Source organism: Lolium perenne, chromosome 4 (genome assembly GCF_019359855.2).
Source record: "Lolium perenne isolate Kyuss_39 chromosome 4, Kyuss_2.0, whole genome shotgun sequence".
In the NCBI taxonomy this organism is placed as follows: Eukaryota; Viridiplantae; Streptophyta; class Magnoliopsida; order Poales; family Poaceae; genus Lolium; species Lolium perenne.
Window position 1 is genome coordinate 295,721,184 of NC_067247.2, and position 9,956 is coordinate 295,731,139.

Consider the following 9,956-nt stretch of genomic DNA (forward strand, 5'->3'; position numbering starts at 1 on the left):
CCATTGAGGGTATGAAAAAGAGGTATCGGAGTGGATCATACTTGCTTGAGCTAAGCATGTATTATGACAACCCAAGAGGAAATATACTTTCAGATTTTTGGTGCTATCTAACCCAATCAATAGATAGGGATGAGAATTGACCAACACCAACACCATTAAGGGAATCAGGCATACTCATCACAATTTGAGAATACACCGAAAACATGGTATTGATACATCTACACTAGAAGGGGGTGTAGTATGAATCTTGTCCCGAGGTGGAACATATTCAAGCTAAATATAGAAAACAAGTTGGATAGCAATGGCCATGATACCATACACCCAACCAATTACCAAGACCTTGACAAGATAAAACTACTAGAGGTACCATGCTTGCATCCAAGCATAGATGACAACAATATGGAGATCATCACACATAGAACCAAGATGCTATTGATAGCACAAGATGTCATCCAAAGAGACATCATATCAGAGATCAAAAGATGGCTTGCCTTGGTTGGCTTGTCCCTGGTCCTCTTCAAAACTTTCTCCAAAATCCTCCCCTTCAACTTCTCCCTCTCATTCGTATCTAGCGTCGCAAAAGTAAACAATACATACAATCAAAACATAACTCAAGAACAAAGGTGTGAATCAAATACAAATGAAAACATGCAGGGGAGTTGTGTGACAGTAACAAATCATGGTTGGGCCATTTTTTAAAAGGGGTGGTAAGGTTTTGAATAGTTCAAAAGGATTTTAATTCTATCATTGCATGTGACACACACATATTTGCAAACAAAGACATATTTTCACAAACAGAGAGTATTAGTATTTTTCCTAAATGTACAGTAGAAAAACAAGATTAACACAATTGGATTCATTCAAAAATATTAATTTTCCAAATTTAGGAATTAGAAATACTAACCAGAATACAGTGTTCATGTTAAATACACTAAAAATCGTACAAAAATCCTAAAAATACGGGACCAGTGGCATTGGAAAGGTAATCAAATTTATAAACTAATGCAATTGGTTTCACTCGGTTTTGTTTTGTAGATCTAGAGATATTAACGTTTGATTGTCTCTGGTTTTAACACAAAAAAAAACAGCAAATTCAAAGTTTGAAATGAGAGAGATGGGCGGGAAGTTCCTGGGCTGCACAGGATTTGAAGAGTGGGCCGGTCCAGGAAGTTTGCCAGGTGGATGGGAAAAAAAGAGAAAAAGAGAAAAAGAGAGAGGAGAGGGGCCCGGTGCGGGGCCCATGTGCATGGGCCGACGTGGCCGATCGGCCACGCAGCCGTTCGGGTGTCGTCGTCCTCTCGCTGCCATGCTCGCGTGTGCGGGCGCTACAGAGAAAAAAACAGAGGCGGCCGGGGACTCACCGGCAGAGAGCAGCGGTCGCTGGCGGCGGTTGGGGCGGGTCGGTGGCGAGGTGGGGCTTCCTTGGGACGGCCTGGTGGCGTCTCCGTCCTCCACGCCATGCCCGCAAGCGGAGGAAACCCTAGCGGGGCGGGCGGCTCGGGTGCTCACCGGGAGACCATGGCGGGCGGCGGCGAGGTCGTGGCGGGGTCCTGGCGGAGGTTCGGCGGGTCGCGGCCGTCGAGCAGCGCGCTGAGGAGCTCCCTCCGTTCCAGCAGCTGCTGCTCCCGTCTGCTTCTCCTCCGTGGCTCCGTCGGTGTCCCCGGACAGGTGATGATGGCGGCGGCTCCCGGCGGTCCTGGAGGGCAGCGGAGGGGACGGTTAGTACCAGAAGAGGATGTGGAAGAAGTTGAAAAAGCGAGGAGCGACGAGAACGACGGGGGCGACGTCCACTTTGCCCGTATCCTTGACGGTGACCACGGCATTGGTAACCATGCCGGCGTGCTGCAGCAAGGGGGCGCCCTGGGTGCTGGATGCGGGTGTTATGGGGTGAGAAGGGAGGTGCATTGAGGTGGGACGAGGTGAAGGGAGAGGCTGGGGCGTTCGTCCGCCTTTTATAGCCGAGGCCTGTCCATGGTGGACACGACGTGGTGACCACGTCCAAAGGCGGGCGTGGCGAGGTTTCTGCAGGGTAGTTATGGCCTCGGGAGGGTACGCATCTGGGAGAGAGACGCCAGGGCATCATCATGGCGCAGTCTCGGGAGAAAACGTGGTCTGCTGCTCTCTACACGAAACTGGGTGACCACGTCCATGGCAAGCTCGGGCAGGGGTGCTGGGGGCATTGGGGCACGAGGGAGAGGCATTGATGGGCTCCAGGAATCCAGGGAGAGGTCTGAGACATGGCTAGGTGTGCTGGGGTGCGAGTTTAGGGTTTTAGATGGGAGCCTATGCCACTCATGGCATTGGGAAGAGAAAGAGGGAGGTGGAAGGAAAGGGTGGTGTAGTAGTGGTATAGGGCTAGCTAGGGGAGCAGGGTAGGGATGCAGGTCATGGCTTCCCAAGGTAGAGTGGGATAGGAGAGAGAGAGAGGGAGAGATTTTCTTCTTAGATGCCATGCATGGCATGGTCGGCACCAATCCATCATCATGCAAAAATATGGCAGGAGGAGGTGCATGGGAGCAATGCAAGATGAGCACGATCAAATGCATGGTGTAGAGGTCAAAGAAGTGATCGGGAGGTGATCCAAAGTGTAGGTAGTGAAATGGAGATGGTAATATTTATTAATGCCATGATGATTAAGGTGAGGGCATTTGCTTAATCTACACATTTGGCTAAGTGAGGAGGCTGAGAGGAAGATCAGAGAGGTGAAGATAATATTATATATGGGAGATATTGCACATGTTTTATGTAACATGCACTTTTGTCAAAAAGAAAATAAAACAAGAGAATAATTATAAATACGTTATTTTTGGGTGGAAATAAGGTGATCAAAAATGCCACTCACATTTCCTATTTTGTTTGAGAAAATAAAATTGAATTGCTTTTATAAAATTAGAAAAAAAAACAATAGGATTTTTGGGAGTTTTTGTATAAGAAGGGAAGAATCATCTTGGATTAGAAAAAGGATCCCAGGGGTAGATGGTGACTACATAATGTATCCATAATCTCCACTCTTGGTTTTGTGAAGATTAAAATTGGAATAAATAAAAATAAAGGTAAAAGAGGAAAATGGGAATCTAGTGGTGCAATACTGGATAGGGTATAAGACCAAGTTAAATAAATGGGTTGCAAAGGTAGAATGGGGCATGCAAGACGTGAAAGTTGTAGAGGGTGTCGCATAGATGAGATCCATGCCTTCATTTCACCAATAACAGTTGTGGGTGCTTAAGAAACAACTGCCAAAGTTGGAACATTTTAAGCCCGCCAAAACAATTTGATGACTTGGCCTCAAAACAGACAAGGATAAATGAGTATAAGAGGGATTTGGTTCAAATCAAGGACATGGTTGGGAAGTGCTTAAGATAAGGTAGGTCTAGGACCAAGTGCATTGCTTTGGGCGACAAGGGGTAGCTTAACCCAGGGGCTCCAAAATTGGGACCTGATAACAGTTTTAGGACTTAGCCAAATTTGTGAGGTCCTAGGGTTTTGTGACTAGGATAAGGGAGAAAAATGTAGTAAGGAGTAGATGATCCGAAGTTTTGAATTCAAGGATGATTGAGCTATCTTGTACCACAAAGAGAAAAATCAAGATGACACACTCATGTTGTCACCAGGAGAGAGGTTTGATGTAGTAAGAAGGAAAACAATTTTTCCTAAGTCACACATGTGTTTTATTAGGTGAGCTGTTTGACTGACCACTAGGGGTGTTGTTCTTCGAGGTAACTCAGGACAAAACTCAACAAGCAAAACAAGACAATACATCTACCAACAGATCAAGGCAATTCATCTTAATTAGTCTATAGAAAAAGTTTTTGTTCCCCCTAATTTTTGCACTAAGGTCAACAAAACATGGTTGCAAAAGTTGGGGTGTTACAGTGCATGCGTATATATATAAGTGTGTTTCTTGTCCACCAACGATATATAGATCGAGAGATAGAGAATGAAATCTCCAAGAATATGTTCAAATATACGCACACACATGAATTATTAGAGGCACCCGCGAGTGCATGCATATGTGTGTTGTTCTGGCCACCAACGATAGATCGAGAGAGATAGATAGATTGAAATCCCCAAGAATTAGAGGACCCCTTGCACAAGTGTTGGCCATCTATATATAATATGAATCCCAATAATGTTCATACATGATAGGGCATATGTGTGAAGCAATTTTTTTTCGAGAACTTGTAAAGATTCAAATTTATCAGTGCTAATGGAAACTAGTGCACATTAGACGACCCCCTCTTACACGTGTTGGCCATCTATGTATAGTTTGAATCCAAATAATGTTCATACATGATAGGCTATATGTGAATCAATTTTTTCTTCCAAGAACTTGTCAAGATTCAAATTTATCGGTGCTAATGGAAACTAGTGCGCACTAGACGAGCCCCTTGCGCAAGTGCTAGCCATTACATATAGTTTAAAACTCAAGAATGTTCATACATGATAGGCCATATGTGCAAAGGAATTTTTTTCCCGTGAACTTGTCAAAATTCAAGTTTATTGGTGCAAATGGAAACTAGTCCAAAAAATTACATAGAGGTCCAAGAGAACTAGACAATAACTAATAGGACCTGCAACTTTACAAAAAGGACCCCAAAACATATAGAAGAAAATCAATCGAGTCCTTCTGGACCGCACATCAGATCTCTGCTCCGCATCCTTTCCAGCAACTCCGTCGCCGGGGACGCACCACTTGGGACGGTGTCGCCGGTAGTCGCCAGGACGAAGGAGAAGAAGGGCCTCAGCAACGGCACATTGGCTCTGAGAAGGGCCGCTGAAAGGCCAAGATGTTCACGGGAAAGACGGATGACGCCGACGTATGCCCCGAGCTTGTGAACGTTAGCAGCTTGACTTCCCCATTGACCAGATCTGAAGCACTGACCAAAGAAAGCATCACCGTTAGCGCCATCACCTTGATGGCACCAGATCGGGGTTTGGCCGGCAAGATCCGCCAGATTCACCGTAGGCCAGATCTGAAGCCGATGACGAGATCCCCGACTCCATTGCGCCATTCTGCTCATGGGAAATACTGGATCTAAGCTTACAACAACATGAACTCCCTCGGATCCAAATCAACTGACTCAACTTTGCTTATCTAAATATGGATGTATCCACACATGTTTTTACTCGAGATACATACACGTCTAAGGAAAGTTGAATCAATTAATTTAGTTCGGAGGGTGTACGATATACAGAGAGAAGTCGGCCTCATCTCCGGCCGGCAAGGCTGCCGGAGAGAAGGGGGAGAGGAGCCAGGGGAGTGGGAGAGACTCGAGAGAGAAAGAGAAGAGGAAGAAATGAGAGCTCCCTGGGGAAGAACATTATTTTTGTCGTTCTGCTCGTAGCTTGAAACTGAAAATTTCGGCCGCGCGCAAAATCATCCCGCCGCATCCATTCGAAAATCCCGTGACCAGTTTTACCCTTTTAACCCTGGTCCGGAAGCTACAACCCACCGACCATGGAGGGCTCATTCGGTAACAATGAAATATCTTGCCTAGATCCCGAACCCTCCCCACAGGCCCACACCCACCCACCAACCATTCGCCCCATTAGCTCAAAAATATTCTCACACGCCAAAGCTCTGACTCTCTACACTACTAGATCTGCTTCGCCGCCGGCATACTCCTCCACAGCATAGCCTTGATCGTGTTGGCTGTCCACCCACCTGATCCGCTCCCCCGCCGCCCTCGCCACCGACGGATCTGCTTCACCGCCGACCTCGCCACCCATGGATATGCTTCACCGCCGACCTCGCCACCGACGAATCTGCTTCACCGCCGACCTCATCCACAGCGTAGCAATCAACGCCTTTCCTGTCGACGCACCGGATCCTCTCCAACGGAACCATGTCTACTTCACCGCCCCCCCTCCACAGAAGCCGATCTATTCCACCGACTACCTCGGCGCAGCGGCTGTATCAACTTCACCGAATCCCTTGCCAGCCAACCAGATCTGCTTCACTAACGCCCGCTTCTACTGAAACAGGGTCGACTCATCGTCTCCCGCGTTCGCCGCCGCTGGAATGCAAGTTGCCGCCCCCGTCCACCCCGCCACAGCTTGGTTAGTACGCTGGCCCGTTAGATCGCGGTGTTTCTTTAGCCATGTTTTGTGTAGTTATTTTCAGATCTCATATGCCATTAAATTTCTTGATGTGTTACTTCGCATGAAGTTCGTTTAAATATTGTACAGTACCAAAGCATTATCCGGTCGCTACCATCCTGTTCAATCTACCGACACCTGTGTGCATCCACATATTTATAGGGGACCCATTCATTTGCTGCCAACTGTTTTTGTACTGCATGCTATTCCTTTTATAGTCATGCTATGGGCATTTCCAATCTGGTTGTTCTTATACCACGTCATTAGCTCACCGCTAGCCGCTAGCTGTTTTCTCGTGTCTGCTATTCTTTTACTGCTTTTATAATCATGCTATGTGCATTTCCAATCTGCTTGCTCTTATACCTCGTCTTTAGCTTATAGCTATTTTTTTCCATGAATGCTCCTGTCGCACAGCTTGTATAGTTATTGCTGCGTGCATGTCTGGTCTTTGTATTATCGTAGACTAACTTGTCAATGTTATTTTTCCTAGGGATTGATCATGCGAACCACTTATTAGAATATCCAACATTAACAGCGGGGACGCTAGGGAAGGTTGGAATCTGAGTTCTTGGTTGGTAACTTTGGCAGTTTACTTCCGTTATTATCTATAACCTATATGCATTGTTCCTTATGCAAGAGATAAACACTTGGAACCCTGCCATAGCAATGCCATCCATGCTTTACTATGTTTATGCCTATTTGATATGCTTGTCTTGGAGCAACTGCGAAGGTGATTTGAACCTGACATTTGGTCATTCTTAATGCCAGTTTACTTTATGTGGAAAACCTTGGCATTACCCTACTCTAAATCTGAATGTCTGAAATTCGTATCTCATGCAAAGCAACATCTAGTTGGTTTTAATCTGATATCTGGTAAATATTGGCTTATTCATTTGGCAGCTCAAGTTTTTTGTTATTTGAAACCAGCTGACTTGGTCTTAAATGTGATATCTAAACATAGATTAAGGACAATGGAGCAGGAGGATTAGCATTTCACTTGATGGCTGAACCTAAAATGACAGGCATGTCGACCACGACTAGTGCAAGCAAGAGAAGGACCTGCAGCGAGCCAGTATGTTCTGCTACATGCTGTTATCTGATCTCTACATTGCGTAATACATGTTTGAATAGTTAATTGTTGTAACTATTTTTGCAATATTACCAGAATGCAGTTTTAGTGAAGCAGTCATCATTAGAAGATAGTCACCAAAGCGACCCTGTGCAACATTATGATGTAAGTCTGCTTAGTACAAGTTCCATACATTGTCTTATTTATGCAACTTGTTATTATCTTATATCTACATTGCATAATAAATGTTTGAATAGTTCACTATTGTAACTATGTTTGCAATATTACTAGAATGCAGTTGTAATGAAGAAGTCCTTAGTAGAAGATAGAGCGCAAAAAAGGTTCCAGCGTGAGCCTATGCAACGATATAATGTAAGTCTGCGCTTAGTACTTGTGACTATCTCATATCGACAATGCTTAATACATGTTTGCATAGTTCATCGTTTAACTCTTTTTGCATTATTATCAGAATGCAGTTCTGATGAAGCAATCTACATTAGAAGAGAGGCCCACAAAAAGTTCTGATCTTTGTTCTGATGCATCCTCTCATAGCCGTCAACCTAGACCATTCTTTTCATCAAACAGTGAACATCTCAAGGCTGTACTTTATAAAAGACATGGTATTGCTGCTTTAAGGTCTGTAGCTGATATGTTGACCAAGAGTACACAAGATTCAATCAAGGCGATTGCCAAATGTCAACATGTTATTGATGATGCTAATAGAAGTCCTCAATGATTCTATGTAATTTTTTTATTTGGGCACATTAATTGCCTTGTAATTTTCCTAGTTATTTTATTTGTGTATGTAATTGTGTGTATCATTGATATCAGATTTTAGGCTCATGAAATTTAATGCAAGTTGACTAGTCAAACAACCAGGGCCCTACAATAGATTGGGCCGGCCCATTAACAGTAGTGTGGGACCCACTTTCATTTTGGGCCGGCTCACTTACTTACTGGGCCGGCCCGTTAACAGGAAAGTGGGACCCACCTGTGCTTTTGGCCCGGCCCACTGTCTTGTTGGGCCGGTGTAATAACCCAGAACATAGGAACAACGAAGGGTAGATTTAGAAATGGGATGTGCTTTTCATCGCAAAACGGGGGAAATTTTCGCGCCTTATTGCAACTAAACCTAAGAGGGATCGAGGTTCTCTCTCATATTGCACTTAGGGTTAGGCAATGTGAGTTAGGGAAATTTCGACATGATCTCTTTTGTAACTTGTTACTTTGGGGAATGTTTGCATTTGATAAGTGTTAAACAATTAACTATAAACATCACACCATATAAACATTGAATTTAGAATTCAAACACAAGGTATAAAATTCAAATCACTTTGAATTTCAAAGTAAATATCAAATAATATTTCATCAAGAATATAAACATTATATAATACAAAGCTCATAAACCAAAACTTGAGCTTTATTGATATACAACACAATTACAAAGTCTTTACAATATTCTTGATACAAGAATTGAGATATAATGACCAGAATAAAAAAGAAAAGGAAAATTACAAGTTTAATTCTAAATTAAATCTAAACTAAGTATCTTGAGGATGATCTCCTGGCCATAGCATCATCCAAACCTGCAAAATAAAACAGAGAACAAGAACTAGCCAGAATATAAGTGTTAACACAAGATTCAGTTTAGACAGTTAGCAAAAATAACACAAGATTCAGTTTGGACAGTGCAAACTGTCACAGCACACTTGTGCTTGTCCAAAATCCTGGACAGCACAAGATAAACATAGGCAGACCAGCAATGCGCAAGCCACAGGGGCTCAAGTTTCACCATATGAAGGCTGTTGCTAGGCAAGCAACAGCAAGGCAAGGCTAGGGGTGAGTCATAAAGTAAATGAGCCTGTGTGTCATGGCCAGGGAAGAAGTAGAGGCCATATAAATAGCACACAAACCCTAGAACCTTGACAGTCGACCAGAATTGCAAATCACCAGGTAAGGGTGAAGCAAGAACAAGCACAGTTCATCCAGTTCATAACCAAGAACAGAAACCAACAAAACCAACTTAGCCACCAGGAATCATGGTGACCTGAGAAGATCAACCAGAGATTGGAGGTGAAGGGCTGAGTACAGAAACCCCAAGTCTGCATCAACCAAATATTTCACACTAGGAGCTGGAACAAGGTATACCAAGTTCCTGGACAGATCCAATGGATCTGATCCATCACATATGCATGAAATAAACATGGGAATGAGCAGATGCTCATATGGGTAGATCATCACTTGGTTTTCACCAAGGATTACTGCCAGTCAAAAGCTACTAAAAAAGAAAGCATCTAGGTACAGATCTTGTACACAGAAACTAGCACATATGCACAGATGCACACACTAGCCAGATTAGATGCACAGATAGCACCAGTAGATGGCAAGGATTAGCAGCTAAGACTACACAGTAAATCCTAAGCTATGAACCATCAGTAAACCCTAGATTTTCATCAGGCAAGCATATTGGCATTCATCTCAAGGATGATTCCCAAATATGCAAGCAAAGGTTGAGTAGCCACAAGATCCAACTAACTAGGTGAGCAACCAATCGGTAGCAAGGCTACTGAGGTCACATCACACTTAGCATCAATTAAAAGGAAGCAAACATAACACATCATTATCCAGAAATGGATTCAGGTTCAATTGCTTGCTAAACACTCATGAATAGCCAAATCATTTGCAAGCAAGTCATTTAAATCATTACTGCATAAGCAGTTCATCATAATTTAATTAATACAAGCATGAATTTATCACAGATCCATGCTTAGCACTGACAGTAGCACAC